The sequence below is a fragment of the Coffea arabica genome, chromosome 4c (assembly GCF_036785885.1).
Source record: "Coffea arabica cultivar ET-39 chromosome 4c, Coffea Arabica ET-39 HiFi, whole genome shotgun sequence".
NCBI lineage: Eukaryota > Viridiplantae > Streptophyta > Magnoliopsida > Gentianales > Rubiaceae > Coffea > Coffea arabica.
The window spans coordinates 18,272,165-18,291,032 of record NC_092316.1 but is presented as its reverse complement, the minus strand read 5'-3'; positions in this window follow the sequence as shown (position 1 = coordinate 18,291,032).

Genomic DNA, 18,868 nt, shown 5'->3' with positions numbered 1-18,868 from the left:
ACTACACGTCGTACGCCTTGCCAAATAAATACTAGTGCAAGAATGCAAAAACACGATTCCCATGGAAACGAAAAGGTAGCATGAAGACCTAGGCGCAAACAACCCAAAAGTCTTTCATTCTACCAAAAGGCAAATCCAACTTAAAGGAACCAAACGGCCTAGAAAAATCGGGCAGCACCTCCCCTAAAATTCTTACTTTTCCAGCCATTAAGGCTTCATTATATCCTCAAATCAGTCCCAACATCTCACACAAAAGTCATCTCATTTCCCAAAAGCCGTTCGCTAGGCTCAAAGTGGTACAAGTACAAAAGTTAGTTAGGAAACAACCAAAATGAAAGCAAGCCCTAAGAGAGACTCGACGAGGAGTCATAAAACAATGCTGAACACAACCCCAATAGGGTCTCATATGCATAAATAAGCATGATAGCAAACCAGAAATTAGAAATAGCATTAGTCTTGGCCCCGAATAGAAAAACTGTTTTGCCCTTATTTTGCGGTAATGGCGTCAATTTCACTACGATTATCGGATGGGGGTGTAAGACCCACCGTTTCGAAGCCAAGAAACAGAGCTACAACAATGTAGAAGGTCACTCAATCCAGTTCCTAACACAACTAGGTCAAATATGCAAAATACTATACCAGAATTCCCAAAACAGGTTTGCAAATCACACAAAACTGTAATTACTATAACTCAGTCCATACAAGTCCAAATGCCGAAATTCCAAAGGCATATGATAGCTAAGACATCCAGTAACATTTCATCAGAAGACACCAACTTCAAAATCTAAACCAATTCCAGTCAAAATAGCCAAATACAAACTCAGTTTTCGCATTCTGATCAAAGCAGAACAGCTACAGTAATTTCATCATAACTCACTCTACCCTAATCCAAATGCCCTGAAATTTTACAGGCACCTTATACACATCAATACCTACAACTTTCATGTTTTGAGCAAAATCTAATTCGGCCTCTAACCCTATGATCTAAAACCGGACAGAATTGGGATTTTATAAACCCTAACTTTCCATTTTTCCATCCAAATCCATAATTGATTGCATTTTCTTATCCAATACACCTCATAGAGTCATTATCAGCCATTACCATTCATCATACAAGGCCACAACATCCCCTTCATATTAAACCAGAAAAATTCCCAATAAAATAAAAACTTCACCAAAACTCTTCAAATCAAGAAATAAATCATATATTCCTTCACTCATGCCACCATTAAGCATCATATAACCATCATTAGGTGTAGTAGAGGGTTCAAGCATCACTTACCAAGTAACAAGAGGTGTAGAGAGGTTGGCCACCTTAGAGCTTCAAAACAACTTCACTAGTACACTTATTATCACTAAAAGGAAAGGTTTTATGGATTAAAAATGGATGTAAACAAATGTTTTGGGTGATTTGCACCAAGTAGAAGCTTGAAAGTTGAAGAGTTTCTTCTTTCTTCTTGCTTAGAGAGGGCCGGCCATAAGGAGGAGAAAAATGGTGAATTTTGTGAAATTTTTGGATATTTAATCCTTTGGTCAAAAAAGTCAAGAATGTGAATAGTATTTCTTAAGGTCCAACCAATAGGAAAGTGACACTTGTCACCTCCATTAAATGCATTCTTATCTTTCTTTTCTCTCTCACATCAATCACTTCACACACACTACTTATCTCTTAACACCCGATAAATTTTCCACAGTATCCGAAACTTAACCTTATTGGCCGAATTTTTTCGAACTTTTCGCACTAGTGGGTCCCACGTCCAATATATATCCTTAATTTTCTAAAAATTCACCAATGCTAGAAAAATCATCTTAAAACTATAACTGCTCATAAAATCCACTAAGAAAATATGTCTAAGCCAGAAAATGCAGAAAACATGCAATTAAGGGGTAATAAACCCTAGGAAAATAATTAGGATTTTACGGGTTCTCACAGTAACTATAAACTCCTTTGTTATGTACTTACTACAGGGGATATGGATTGCGTCCAAAATAGTAGTTCAAGCAATGATAAAGCATTAGACGATGACCAGGATGCCTTGCTACTTGGACTTGCAGCAGAGTTGATACTTCTACATCCGGAGGCAAAAAGGTATGGAGGACCGAAACTCAAAATTCCACACCATGATGGCTCATTGTTAGGGCGCCAATGGGTTGAGGAATTGAACAATGGTCACTACAAATGGATTATCGAAAATTGTCGTATATCGGTTGACAATTTCCTCCTACTTTGTGACATACTAAAGTACAATAATTACGTACCTCAGAACTATAAAAAAACGAGTAGAAATCAAAGAAGCACTGGCCATGACTTTGGTAATGGTAAGTTATAGTGCCCGACAACGAGTTTTGGCAGAGTGTTTCAATATATCAACGGAGACAATTAACCGAAATGTAAGGGAGGTCCTACGTGGTCTTTGTATGTTTGATTCACAAATAATTCGCCCTTTTGACTACGATCAGGTACATCCAAGGGTCGGGAATTCGACAAAATACTTCCCGTGGTTCAAGGTTAGGCCGTTAATGGCAACAAAATGAATAATTTAAGCAATGGTCTTCCATCTCAAAACATAAGCCATTGTAAGAGAGAAAATGTAATTTTACATTGTTGGAAAATGCAAGATGCAGTGAGAGCAATTGATGGCACTCACATTCCTCCGTGCCCGCCCTTAGGTCACCAAATGGCGTATACAAATCGACATGGGTTTCAATCGTAAAATCTACTGACAGTTTGTGATTTTGATATGCGATTCATGTACATATATGCTGGGTGAGAAGGAAGTGCATATGGTGCACGAGTGTTAGATGATGCTCTGTCACACTCGTCAGACTTCCCAATGCCACCTGAAGGTAACTCTGTTGTATTATAAAGTACGCACTTTCCAAAACTCTGGTTTATTTCATGAATGTACGCTGTAGTACTAATTTAAGTTCTACTATTTTTTGGATTGTGTATTCCAAACATTTAAAGTATTTTTGTCACACGTAAGTCCATATATTCTAAGTACTTTTTTTTTGGATTGTGCTATTAATAAGTACTTATTTTTGTAGCATTTTTTAAAGGTACTTTAAGTACTTTAAAAAAATTCCTAATTTTAGAGTAAGAGGCTAATTTTTTTTGACTTTATGTTTGACTATTTAACCGAAAGTATTTTAAACCCTCTAGTATATTTTTTAGTGGTACAACAGTTATCAAATTATAGTACTATAAAGTTTTCCTAAAAATTATACAGTCATTGGAAACTGACACTTAAGTGTTTACATTTAAGGTAAATACTACTTTGTAGATGCTGCATATAAGAATGTTCCAAGCTTCTTTCCGCCGTAAACGAATGCAGCACGGGGCGGTCCAGAAAAAGCTTTATTTAATACGCGCCACTCGAAACTTAGAAATGTCATTGAACAAACCTTTGGAGTTTTGAAGAACAGATTTAAATTTTTAAAGAGATTGATTCCAAATTTTTAAATGACGACTCAAGTTAGTGTTGTTATAGCTTGTTGTGTGTTGCACAACTTTCTTCGCTTACACCAACCAGGCGACACCTATTTTCAACTGTATGAGGATGGCAATGTTGGATTAGAGCACCAGGAGGGTAGTGGTGAGTTACTTCGGGTTCAGCCATTGAATGCATCTCGAGCTGAGGTTATGGCTTGGAAGGCTAGGCGAGATGCGATTGCAACTGAAATGTATGGTGCGCAACGTCAGAGAAGGCGCTAGAAAGTGCGGAGCGTAATTTGAACCTACGTAATACTAAACTGCGTTGCACCGGGGCCGCTCCAGTTATATTTGTGTTTTTTGAAAGGGTTCAGATCGTTGCCAAGCTTTTTTAGATTGTATATGAATAAACAATTATTCTACTATGATGTATCCATTAGACTTCTTCATAATTTTCGAAAAGTTTCAGATGTTCCATGTAATATCCGTGTAGTTGCGTGGTTTGTATTGGATTAAATTGCTTTTACCATGAATGAATGTTTATTTATAAACCAAAGGTAAATGTGCTCCAATGTGAATGGAATGAGTTTCCCATTGCACTAAATAATTGTTAACCTATCCAAACACCTATTTGGAATATACTCACTAAATAATTGTTAAAGTGTCCAAACACCTATTTGGAATATATTCATGTTGTCCAAACAATTATCTTTCACCCTTACATTTCAAAAAGTCAACAAATAATTATTTGAAGAATTATTCCAAATAATCCACAATCCAAATGCACTCACTGAAACATGTCAATCCTGTCAAACCTCTTACTCTTCATGTATTCTTCTTCCATTACTTTTTCATTCCGTGTTTTTTGTCTGTTTTCTCTCCAATTGAGCTCTTGAACTATTAGAATAATATAAGAGTAAAATTAAGTAGTTTCTACTCAAAATAAAGCTCAAATAATATAGTTAACTAGTGACTTATACAAATAAATACACTACATTTTATACTCTATCATCTATATATATAGACACACACACACACACACATATACATTCATACATATAGGATTAACTTTTTCTATAATGTTAGTGCATACAAAATGTATATATAAATTAATCTTCCTACACAGTCAATGTATATTGAATGTGTAATGTATGTACATATATGTGTGTGTGTGTAAAGAAAAATACTGAACCTATCAATATGCTCAATAGTTTGTAATGTTTGTATTATGTCTAACAAAATTTATAAGATATTGTTCTCATGTACAAGCCTTCTATTCTGATTCTTCATGGGTAGCGTATCAATCTATGAGGATGTTGCAACTTTCCAACATAGAAATAACAGAGGTGGCTGGTGTTGGTGGTGGCATTTAGCTATTTTAGAAGGCGTTGGGGATGGATTTGCAGGTGATACCGTCAATTCCAAACCCCCAGCACTGGCTTTTCACTGCACTATATGCAAGTCCCAACCAGGATGTTCGTGAAGGACATTGGAAGATCTAAAGCTAATTAGTGATATTTCACAATTACCTGGGCTTGTCACTGGTGTTTTCAATGATATTCTTTGTTCTATGGAAAACAAGGGTGGTAAAAAATTTGTTCAATAAAAATTGACAATTTCTCAGATTGTACTAAGTATTCCGCCTTAGGGATATTGAATTTAATTTTGCATATATAGAAAAGATATTCATATGCAAGTTCATGATTTTTTTTCTCGGAAATGATAGATGATTTCATTAAAATTGTGTATGAGCTATACACTTAGTTAGCAAAGGCTCAATTAGAGCTATACAAGTGTCTTAAAACACTGAGAATGAAGACATTCCTTATCAAAAGAAATGCTTAAAGCGTGATTACATATATTGTTAGTTCTAACATAACTTCCTTCCCTAGGCAAAACAAATGAGCATTCCATAAACATTGATCTTAAGTCCTTAATATCCTTTAAATGCGAGAAAAGTCTGACGTCTTTGATCTTGCAGGTTTCAATCATCTTCACCAGCTGCGATTGTGGAACTCCCACTTTAATTCTCCTCCACTGTTGTTCCTTTGCCTTGATCATTGCAATTTGAGAGCCACTACAATGTCCAACAGACTATTCCCCGCACTATATTCCTGAGTGCCCACTGAGCTAATATTTTGCTATTTCCATTCATTGCATGGATGCCAATTCCCATTTAACTATCTTGACCTTGAGTTTTAACAGCTAAACTGATCCGAATTGGGGCCTCTCTGCCTCTGCTAGCTTCCTGTATTGCTTCAAATGTTGATATTTTTGGCAATGCTCATCCTGCTTTCTATTGCATTCACCTCTTTAAATTCCATTGATTCCATTTGAGCTTTCTGGACAATATTGAATAATGGTCTTTTGCTCTCTTTAAACACTTTCTCATTCCTTGCCTTTCATATCTGCCAAAGGATGCTTACAATTAGTGCAATATGTTCCATTTCTTCAGGTCTAATAGTCTTGGCTTCAGTTAGAGCATTCCACCATCTTTTAAAATTCCCTCTTTGGTCATCAATCCCATCCCATTTCATTGGTGATAGGTTCCATACTCCTTTTGCATTTCTGTAGTGAAATAGTACATGTTCCACTGTCTCTATGTCTTCACCACAGCCATGACATATACAAGTTCATGATACTTTCTCTTTTATATATATTTCGCATAGCTACATTGCAAATCTTATTAAACTCAAAGTTCAAGGGAAAAGGTTAAAACTGATGAAAAGATTTGGACGCCAATTCTAAAACACTGTCCATGGGACGCCCCCACCTCTTCCCAGGGCGAACCCTAAGGTATCAGTGGGACGCCTGCCCAACTCTCGTCAGGACTCACGCATTCGTTCAAACTTAATATAGAGCCACGAGACATCTAACAACCAAATAAGGAGTACTTCGAATCTACAAGTCACAACTTCTAAGGTAAAAGTTATCATTACAATTCATCAAGCAGAAGCAACAAAATTACACTTTAAGAGTCACCAAAAGTTCATACAAAGATACTAGCTTCCACTAAATCGCTAGTCTAGGTCCTCCAATCCATCTCCAAAGCCTGTTAAGAAAAACAAACTTAAAGGGATGAGCAAACGCTCAGTGAGGCCAAGAAAATAAACAGGCAAGCAAGTAACACCAATCAATCAAATACCATGTTTAAAAGCAACTTTAAACATGACATTTCATTTAAGTGCACAAGTAGGAATTTAACACACAGGAAGGATACAAGAGCTCTCAGGAGCTATTTCCACGTCTCGATCAATTGAGCCTTCGGGTGTTGACCCTCCGTCAACCCAAGTAGTAATACGATCGTAGTGCTCCACTTACTTCCTCCATCCAACATAACACACACTCGGATCGGAAATCAAACGTGTAAGGGGTGGCGATACTATTCGAGTATGCCTAGCGAGATCTCTCCAATAGATCAAGCTATAATATTTTCCAAGGTTCACCAAACTTCTCGACCAAACCCTTGCCGGCGCGAGTTACAAGATTAGCCGATGTGTTGGGGTGCCCCCAGAAGTATAAGTGGTCGATGAGACATCGCTCCAATTGACTTAGAATTGTTTATGGCTCGATGCTCACGAGTTAAACATGTTCATGTACAAGTACAAGTCACATATATTCATTTAACAAGTATCATATAATCAGGAGAGAGAGAGGAGGAGGGCGATAAAGTACACCCTCGCCTCGACAAATTCACGTATCATGTATGGTACTTGTACGCATATCATTTCAAACATATAAGCATTTAACATGCACTTGACACTCACCACAAGTCAAGGGCAAAAACAAGAGTAAAGCGAAAAGTCAGACGAGCTCTTCAGCATCCTCGTGACCATCTGAGATATGTACAATCATAATTACCTAGGTGCTCGATCAAGATTAAAAAGAAAGACATTTTTCGCTACTCACTCTTCAAGTCACAGGTTCGAGCCAAGTTAAAGAAGCTTTTCTAGCTAAAACATTAGAATAATGCTCAAAGAGAACTCGAAGGTCATTTTTTATTCAAGTCATGGTAAGTAAATCTCAATTCCAAAAGAAAGTACCATTTTCACTTTCAGCACGAAAATCGAGAAAAAGGGTAAATGGATTTCATCTCCCAAAACTTCAAATCTCATGTCCAAATTTTAAAACATAAAGAGCGTTCATATTTCCAAACTAATGGAGTCAAACTCATCCAAAACTCCACTCATTTTCATAGCAAATGTTAAAGATAAAGGTTCCAAGTTTTGAGTAGAAAATTAGTGAAATTCACCAAGAATTACTCTAGTCAAAACGCTCCCTTTTTAGAGTTCAAACTCATGGAAATCGAGGCCATAAGAATAGGGGTTATAGTCCATAATTCAAGTAGGAAATGAGGTGCCATGAACCAAGGGTTCTATGCAACCAAGAAGAATCATAAAAAGGGGATTAATCCCTTGGAAACAAAGATTCAAGATGAGGGTTTAAAGTTCAAAGAGATATTGCATCCAACCATGAAATTAAATTTAAAATAGTCCAACAATCGCAAAGGAAGGTTAAGAGTGCTTCAAAGGAGTATTTGTTTGAAAATGGAAAATTTCTAGCTTAGTACAACACTACTTGGAAAAATCGTATCTTGAGTTCCGTACGTCCAAAAATTGAAAAATTTGTACCATTGAAAACTAGACTCAAAGCACTAAAACTTTTTAGAAGACACTTTTTTCAGACTCCAGTTCAAAGTGATTCAAATTTTAGCTCAAAGCCACTATTCTAGATAGGACAGAGCAAAACAGGCTTGTAAATTCAGTGAAGTTTGGAAATTCAGAAAAATTCGTAGAAATGGAATCAAATCTTGAAATTTATACCACTAATAGAATTCCAAATCTATTTTCAAATGCAACAATCAAAACTCAATTCGGACTTTTCTACACCAAGATACAATGGTTCTAAGAAAACTGATTTTTGGAACCTGTTTATGAAATTTCTAGTTCTGACATACTTGACAGAGTTACAAAATCTGATCATAACTAGAGTTACAGAATCAAAATTTAGTGTGGTTTGTGGTGTTGAAAATTAGATTCAAAATGCTACAATTTATTAGAAGGAACTGTCTTAAAATTCAAGTTGCATGATAGGCAAAATTGAGTCACAAACTGCAGTTAGGACTGTTTCTCGGATGCAAGCAGTGAGGAAATTCAGTCATATTTGCCGGTTCACTACGGCTCATAGGAAACAAGTTAGGAGGTCTATTTTATACCGATGGAAAGGTCTCGGAGTTTAGTTTTGGATGCCAGAAACAACACTCAATTTCAACTCCCAGACAGAAAGTTATGACCTAAAACGTGAACACTAGTTGGGGTTTCGTGATTAGAAAATATCCAGAATTCAACCCTACTTTAACACAATCAAATAGAAAGCTTTTTCGGAGATATTTCATACACATAACCATCAACATATATCAAGAATTATTACACCAAAATAACATAAAATTTCAAAATTAACAAGAGAGGAACAACCAGCAAATTTCGGCCAGCAAGCATTTCTCATCCTCTAGTTTTCTTTTTCAACTTTCCCACTAGAATTACATCATATCTCATCAAAGCAAGTAACAAACAAGCAATTAAACACACAAAATCCTCAAGGCCTCTACCTATCAAGCCATTTCAAGTCCACTACCTAATGTCAAGGTTCTTGTGAACCCATCAATAACCCAACAACTAAAGTAACTAAACTATCTTACTACTAAGATTAGAGAGGAAAAGTTGAGGGTTTCTTGGATGATTACCTTGCTGCTAAGATGAAGACTAAACATTAGGATTTGAACTCTTAAATCACCAAGTTTCTTCCTCGATCAATCCTCTTCCAAGCTTGTATGAAGAACCAAGAGATGGAGAAATTTTGGAGAGCTTTTGTGGAGCAAAAATGGAAGACAAAAGCTGAAATTATTGAGGGGAAATAAGGGAGGGGAGGTTCGGCCAAGAGCAAGAGGAAGAAGGAAGAGTTTTGGTTGGTAGGGGGTGATGTGATGTTGCGTAAGAAGGATTTGACATAAAGGTGTCTTGGTGCACAAAAGTCAACAATCGATTAGTGAGCAATTAGTGCTTCTAATTGAGCTTAACTTACTCACTCACATCTAATCCCTCAATTAACTTTTCTTAGTCTACTATTAATCATTCTTAATTCTCCAAGATTAATGTACTCTCGGATCGATGTACCTCGAAAAACATGTATTCACTATTTCTCGCTAAACGAGCCGCAGAAAAATTAAATTCAGTAACGAGTCGTTTTAAAAATATAAATGAAACATTATTCCATGTAAATAGATTTAAAATAAAGAAATAAATTATTTGGAGTAAACGGGTGATTAAATAATTAAATAAGTCAATAAAATAAAATAAAAGTAAGTAAAATAAAATTTCAAATCCTCACATCCTTCCCCCTTTAAAATAATTTTGTTTTCGAAATTTATACCTTGATTTAGGAACAATTCTAGGTATTTGTTTCGAATTTTCTCTTCTATTTCCCAAGTCATTTCCTAAATTCCATGATTTCTCCACAAAACCTTCACTAAAAAAATTTGCTTGCGTCCTAATTCCTTCACTTTTTGATCTAAAAGCTTTACCGGTCTTTCCTCTTGTGACCAATTCTCATCAATCTCTACTTCTTCTAGTTGTAATACATGGGATAGGTCAAAATGATATTTCTTAAGCATGGAGACATGGAAGACATCATGAATCCTGGATAAATTTAAAGGCAATTCCAACTTGTAAGCCACATTTCCTACGCGCTGGATAACCTTATAGGGTCTCCTTTTCGAACTTTTTTAATTCTCTCTAACAAGGTGGATCTCATAGTTATATTTCTCAAAATTATCCTCTGTGGTTCAAGACACGGATTCCAAACACTAACTTCTTCCAGCACGTGCCAATCTCTCACCATTAAACTGGCCACTTGCACTTTAGGGCATCTGCCACCACATTAGCTTTTCCGGAGTGATAGCTAAGCAAACAGTCGTAATCCTCCAAAAAATTTCACCCATCTACGTTGCCTCAAATTAACTCCTTCTGGGAGAACAAATACTTAAGACTCTTGTAATCCGTGAAAATCTCAAAAGTCACTCCATATAAATTATGTCTCCACTTCTTTAAGGCAAACACTACAATCGCTAACTCCAAGTCATGGGTCGAATAATTCTGCTCATGAGGTTTCAACTTATGGAAGGCATACGCAATCTTTTTTTTCACTTTGTATTAATACACATCCTAAACCATTCTTTGAAACATCTATATAAACCACAAAATCATCTCCTTTGCTCGATAATGCTAACACAGGTGCCTTGGTTAAGAACTTTTTCAACTCTTGAAATCCTTCCTCACATTTAGAATCTCAAATAAACTTGTCATACTTCTTAGTCCACTCAATTAAAGGTTTGGCAGTCTTAGAAAAGTTCTTGATAAACCGACGGTAATATCCGGCTAACCCTAAGAAATTCTGAATTTCGGTAGGATTTTCTGGTATTTCCCACTTAAAAACAGCTTCAACCTTAGTTGGATCTACAGTAATCCCTTCCTTAGAGATTATGTGATCTAAAAAGGCTACTTCTTCTAACCAAAATTCACATTTATTGACCTTAGCAAAAGTTGGCACTCTCTCAGGGTTTGTAAAACTATTCTCAAGTGCTATTCATGATCTTATTACAAGTCTAAAGGTGTGGAGCAATAAATTAAATATACATATAAGTCGTAAAATCAATTAAAGCAAAATAAATTTTTATGTGTCATAAAAGATCATAATAATTACATCAAGTGAGGATAACTTTGTCAAATCATTTCAAAAGAAAGGGAAACAAATAAAATCATAGGAAAACGTGCTAAGTCCCAAAACTACAAAACAACAAAAGGACTTTATCCCCAATACAAAAGATTACAACTGTGACGGCCCCACCTCCACCTAGGGCGTACCCCAGGGTTCGGCGGGTCGCCTGCCCAACTCTCGCCGGGACTCAGTCGCTCACTACAGTCCTCAAACAAATTATAATATAAATCTCAAATATACATCAAATTCTCCAAGAATTACATATCACAAATCCACTCAAGTCCAAACGTTCATACAAACCCTAAGAACAACTATTACACAAGAGGAAATCCCAAACTCAAACCGTGCATGAGATAATCCGTCCGGTCACATGAATACGTGCTACAAGCACTTCCTTCGTCTCTAGCCCTGTGGAGGGAATAAAATATTTTTTTGGGGTGAACTAAAAGCTCAGCGAGTAACCAGTAAAATCAGTAATCAAATCGGTTTCACAATAGTTCATTTCAATGATGTCATAAATCAAACGATAAGTCAAGAAACAATTACAACATTTACAAGAAACCATACATGAAAAGGATACGTTCGTTCGTTCATTCGTTCCTTCATTCGTTCTCCTGTCATTCCCCTTTCCTTCATTCATTTGAAAATGCATTTTTCATTTATCAATAAAATCCTCGTTCGTTCGTTCGTTCATTCAACCTTTCCTGGACATTGACCAGGCTCCACCAACCTCCACCAACCTACAAGGTAATACTCGAGTATACCAAACGTTCACCCAGGTCACCATATCGCCCGACCGAGTCCGCTTCTGGCTCGAGTCGATCGGTAACAAGGGCAGTGGCCAGTTCAGCCAAAAGGCTTACATTCATGCGCAACTAATGTTTCAATCATTAAATCATTGAAAATTTTACGTTTCATTTAGGTCGAGCGCGATAAAGTACACGCTCGCCTAGAAAATTCGTTTTGGAAATCATTAAAAACACTTAACACGTTATCAAACAATAATACAAGTCATGAAGTCAAGAAAATACAACCAACAAGGAACTAATGCAATCGAGTAAATAATACAAGAAAACAGTTCAAAAGTAACTTTGGAAACAATTTAGGGTCACGCACCTCCACGGCTCAAAAACCATCCATCATATATCATTATCTTGCCCGAGTCTGAGCCCTAAATCACAAACCCAAAGCAATCGTACATTTTCAAAGTTCGGACAGCATTTCCCCATAAATGCCTCATTTCCAACCTACAATATATTACCAAATCATCTCAAGTCAAATACAATCTCACATACAACACATGGTGATAAAACACCTTTCGGCGTAACAACCACAACTGAAGTTATACTTATCGGATTAAGGTGCAAATTATACCGTTTTGCAGCTAAGACACAGGGCTAAAACTTTTATGAAGACAACTCAGTCCAGTTCTTACCCTAACTAGGTCAAATTAACTAAAACAACTCCAGATTTTCCAGTTCGAAATTCACTGCAGCAGTCCTGATTCATTCAGTCATATCTCAGCATATACAACTCCAATTCAAGTGATTACAAAGCCATTTGAAAGCTAAGATACAAGGATACATTTCTTAAGAAGACATCAACAACCAAATCAGAAGTATTCCTGGTCAAACTAACCAATTACCAAAGCTGATTAGCAGGTTCGGACATAAACAGGGCAGCAGGGCTATTTCAATCTTTTCACAAGTTACGTTGCTCCGATTGACCTAAAATTTTGTAGGCATCTCTAAAATATCATTCCCTACAACTTTCATGTTTTAACCCAAGGCCAAATCATGCATGTTCATGGTCAAAAATGGAAAACTACACGAAAACAGAAATCTGGGTGCGAAACAGGTTTCATGGACAGTCAATGGTATTTCGGTCATTTCACATGCTACAGTGGTCAAATCAAGCTGAAATTGTGCAGGCAACTATTTTATACCCTTGGCTACAACTTTCATGTTTTGTCCAAAATCTAATTCTGTAAGGATCATGGTGAAAAGTCACGATCAGTTTGGGTGAAAAGACAACCCTATTCACTGAACTCCTACCTAGACCAGTCTGGGTATTTCCGTCTTATCTCAGGCTACTCAGCTCGGATTGGGATGAAAATTTATAGGCAACTAGAAAATATCATTCTATACAACTTTCATGTTTTGTGCTAAGGCTAATTCGGCCTCTAACTAGGTGCTACAGTGCCAAGCAGAATTAGGGAAATGAAACCCTAACTGGAAATTTTTGCATTCAAGCCAGAAATTTTCCACTAAAACATCTCTTTAGCTATCACAAGTCATTAATTTAACAAAATCAAGAACAAATAAAGGATGGCTAGACATGATACCTTGAAATATCAAGAAAGGTGATGGCTTAGGGATTTTTCTTCCAAAACAACTCCACCAATAGCTTCAATCTTCCTTAGCTAGCAAGTTTTATGGAGTGATTTGCAATTTAATCGGTTGGAACTCAAGATTTGGACAAGAAATTGAAGTGCAAGATGATGGATTTTCTCTCTCTTTTCTCTCAAAATTTCGTCCAAGACAAGCTAAAATGGAGAGAAATTGGATCCAAATTGGTTTTAGTAAAGTTATAAAAGTCTTGGTCAAATTCAACATCCAATGGGTTTGTGACACTTGGCACCTCTAAGCTTTAATCTTATCTTCTTATCTCTCCAATAATAATCCATCTAAGTAACATCTAATTATCTCTTAGCACCTTGTAAAATAATCACAGTATCCCAAACTTAACCTAATTGGCCGAATTTTTCCGAACTTTCCGCACTAGCGGGTCCCACGTCCGGTATATGCTCTTAATTTCTCAAAAACTATCCGATATTAGAAAAATCATCTAAAAACTATATTTACTCATAAAAATTATCTGGGGAAATTTTCTAATAAAGAAAATGTAGAAAAGGCGGGCGATAATAAAATAAACCCTAGAAACTTAGAAAACTTTCGGGTTCTCACACTCATTCTTTCGGGGCGTCACAACAACCTCTAAAAGTGCCAGCCTAAACCAGGGTAAAACTACAACCCCAATCCCTTGAGTGGAGTCAGATCCATCTTCACTCATAAAGCTTCCACTATTTGAATCCCTCTTACAACCATTAGCATTAATCACTTTTTCTGGCACTCGACTGTTTTGCAGTGGACCCAGCAGGCTGTTGAGAATTTCCTCCTCTCTTAGAAGCGCTAGGGCAATTCGAAAACTTATGTTCGGCACTACCGTACCTCAGACATTTTTCTTATTTTCTCCAGTACTCGGCCTCAGTATGGTTAAACTTGCCACAGTATCCACAAGTTACGTGAGGAGTCACGGCCTGACCAATTTGAGAATTTTCTTTTTGCTGATCTCGCCCACTCTGGTTTCCTTTTGGCGGGGCTCCCCTTGACGGAGTTCCTCCGGATCTTTTGAGCATTCTCACTCCTCTAGCCCCTCTTCCCATTTTAAGAGGTTGGGTAGACTTCTCAGACGTTCCAGGGGTATCGCTTGGTTTACCCCTCTTTCTAGCATGAAAAGTTTAGATTGAGATTTATCATTTTCTACCCTCTGTGTCTTATCCAAGGCGTTCGTAAAAGTTGTGATCTGGGCAGCTACTAGAGATTCATCAATTTTTACATTTAACCCTTGAACAAAGCTCCTTATCCTTTTACGCTCCGTGATCACTAGCTCAGGAACAAATTTGAAAAGTTTAGTGAATCGCTCCTCGTACTCTGCCACACTTAGTAACCCTTGTTTCGACTTAATAAAGTCATCCTTCCTCTTTTCTTGTATCATAGGTGGAAGGAACTTAGTATTCAACTCCCTCTCAAACTTTGCCCAAATCCAAGGGGTTTGTTCTCTTTCTCACTTTGCCCGAACAACATTCCACCACGAGCGGGCTACTCCCTCAAACTGAAAAATGGCAAAATTCACTTGCCTATCCTCGGCATAGTTTAAGACAGCAAAAATCTCCACTATTCTTTCAAACCAATTCTCCGCTACCTTGGGATTAGACCCTCCATGAAATCTAGATGGAGTGAACTTCAAGAATCACTCTAGGGCTTTATCCTCACCTCTCTCTTGGTTCCTAGGTTGGTTGGCTAGTTCAGGGTCTTGGTGCTCAACTAAACGCTCGAGGATATCGGTTATGCGGTTAATGGCCGTAACCACTTGGTCACCCTCTTCGTTCCTAGGTTTTGGTTTGGACCAGTCGCAGATCCCTCACCTCTCTCGGGAGTGCGAGGTTGCCGAAACCCATGCCCACGCCCTCGTCCACATTCTCGACGATTCATTTATCAAGATTCTAAACGCATAATAAAAGAAAAAAGTATAAGCGTATAAATTGAAAAGCATGTACACGTTGCAAGAACACTTTAAAATCAAAGCATAGATATTTACATAAGTTAAAAGTCATCTCACATGTTAAGAGTGCATGCAACGAGTTACTAATATCAAATATAGGACATAGGCATCAAAGTGCCTCAAAATACAGTGGAACATGCACAAAATACAAAAGGCCTCACAACGAGGTTCACCCCTACTAAGTCCTGATCAAAAGTCAAAAGATCGGGGAGTCACTAATACAAGTGAACCGAACTAGAAGATCCTACAGCCTCAGAAGGGTCCTCCTCTATCGGCTCTACCTCCACGTCCACAGCAGGTGTAGCCTCCCCAGGTACATCCCCAAGTAAAGCCTCCTCTAGACAGTCGGCCATAGTCACACACTCGGCCATGATACCATCCACAAGATTCCCTGCCTCTTGGACAACCCTGATAAAGCGCCCCTTAGTCTCCTGAAACTGTGCATGGGAGGCGCCAGCCCTCTGACACTCCTCAAGCACTCTTACCTCTAACTCCTGGATTCGAGCAGCTTGAGCCTTCATAGTGGCCTCCCTCTCCTCTCTCTCTGCTAGTGCTATCTGGAGGTCACGAGTCATCTGCCTCCACTCCTCAACTACTCCTAACATCACGTGGTTAGGGTAAGAGTATCTCGCTCGGCATGGGCACGTCCTACCCCGCCTAGCAGGCGAGTACCAAAGGAGGAGCCCACCTCCAACTATCTGATATGAGATCACGGGAAGAGGTCCCTCAACCCTATCGTCATCATTGCTATTGTCCATGTCCTACTAATAACCCACAACCAAAGGTTAGGTCCTTACATTCACCGATATCATTTAAAAATTTAACCTAAGGTCTACCTCAGGTTTCTATGACAAAAATTTCACGACTAAGAACTCCTAACCCTATTTCAGGTATTTCAAATCTAGCACTCTGAAACCAACTGTGACGCCCCCACCTCTCCCTAGGGCGAACCCTAAGGTATCAGCGGGATGCTTGCCCAACTCTCATCAGGACTTTCGTATTCGTTAAAACTTAATATAGAGCCACGAGACATCCAATAACCAAATAAGGAGTACTTCGAATCTACAAGTCACAACTTCTAAGGTAAAAGTTATCATTATAATTCATCAACCAGAAGTAATAAAATTACACTTTAAGAGTTACCAAAAGTTCATACAAAAATACTAACTTCCACTAAATCGCTAGTCTAGGTCCTCCAATCCACCTCCAAAGCCTGTTAAGGAAAACAAATTTAAAGGGATGAGTGAACGCTCAGTGAGGCCAAGAAAATAAACAGGTAAGCCAGTAACACCAATCAATCAAATAACATGCTTAAAAGCAACTTTAAACATGACATTTCATTTAAATGCACAAGTAGAAATTTAACACATAAGAAAGGATACAGGAACTCTCAGGAGTTATTTCTACATCTCGATCAATTGATCCTTCGAGGGTTGAGCTTCCGTCAACCCAAGTAGTTACACGACCGTAGTGCTCCACTTACTTCCTTCATCCAACATAACACCCACTCGGATCGGAAATCAAACGTGTAAGGGGTGGCGATACTATTCGAGTATGTCTAGCGAGATCTCTCCAATAGATCAAGCTATAATATTTCCCAAGATTCACCGAACTCCTCGACCAAACCTTTGCCGGCTCGAATTACAAGATTAGCCGATGGGTTGGGGTGCCCCCAGAAGTATAAATGGTCAATAAGACATCGCTCCAATCGACTTAGAATTGTTTATGACTCTGAGTCGGTATGAGAGGCACCTTCCACCCGAACAGGGTGTGGTACATGCTTCCGCTCAGAGAATATAGCACTGAGTCAATATGAGAGGCACCTCCCACCCGAATAGGGTGTGGTACATGCTTCCGCTCGGTACTCACGAGTTAAACATGTTCATGTACAAGTCCAAGTCACATATATTTATTTAACAAGTATCATGGAATCAGGAGAGAGAGAGGACGAGGATGATAAAGTACACCCTCACCTCGACAAATTCACGTATCATGTATAGTACTTGTACGCATATCATTTCAAACATATAAGTATTTAACATGCACTTGACACTCACCACAAGTCAAGGGCAAAAACAAGAGTAAAGCGAAAAGTTAGACGAGCTCTTTAGCATCCTCGTGACCACCTGAGATATGTACAATCATAATTACCTAGGTGCTCAATCAAGATTAAAAAGAAAGACATTTTTCGCTACTCACTCTCCAAGTCACAGGTTCGAGCCAAGTTAAAGAAGCTTTTCTAGCTAAAACATTAGAATAATGCTCAAAGAGAGCTCGAAGGTCATTTTTTATTCAACTCATGGTAAGTAAATCTCAATTCCAAAAGAAAGTACCATTTTCACTTTCAGCACTAAAATCGAGAAAAAGGGATTTCATCTCCCAAAACTTCAAATCTCATGTCCAAATTTTAAAACATAAAGAGCGTTCATATTTCCAAACTAATGGAGTCAAACTCATCCAAAACACCACTCATTTTCATAGCAAATGTTAAAGATAAAGGTTCCAAGTTTTGAGTAGAAAATTAGTGAAATTCACCAAGAATTACTCTAGTCAAAACGCTCCCTTTTTAGAGTTCAAACTCATGGAAATCGAGGCAATAAGAATAGGGGATATAGTCCATAATTCAAGTAGGAAATGAGGTGCCATAAACCAAGGGTTCTATGCAACCAAGAAGAATCATAAAAGGGGATTAATCCCTTGGAAACTAAGATTCAAAATGAGGGTTTAAAGTTCAAAGAAACTTTGCATCCAACCATAAAATTAAACTTCAAACAGTCCAATAATCGCAAAGGAAGGTTAAGAGTGCTTAAAAGGAGTATTTGTTTGAAAACAGAAAATTTCCAGTTTAGTGCGACACTACTTGGAAAAAATCGTATCTTGAGTTTCGTACGTCCAAGAATTGAAAACTTTTTACCGTTGGAAAATAGACTCAAAATACTATAACTATCTGGAAGACATTTTTCTCAGACTCCAATTTGAAGTCATTCAAATTTTAGCTCAAAATCACTGTTCTAGACAGGATAGAGCAAAATAGGCTTGCAAATTCAGTGGAGTTTGGCAATTCGGAAAAATTCATAAAAATGGAATCAGCCCTGAATATTTATACCACTAATAGAATTCCAAATCTAGTTTCAAATGCAACAAACAAAACTCAATTCGGATCTTTCTACAACAAGATACAACAGTTCTAAGAAAACTGATTTTTGGAACCTGTTTACTAAATTTCCAGTGCTGACGTACTTTACAGAGTTTTAAAATCTGATCATAACTAGAGTTACAGAACTCAAAATTTAGTGTGGTTTGCAGCATTGAAAACTA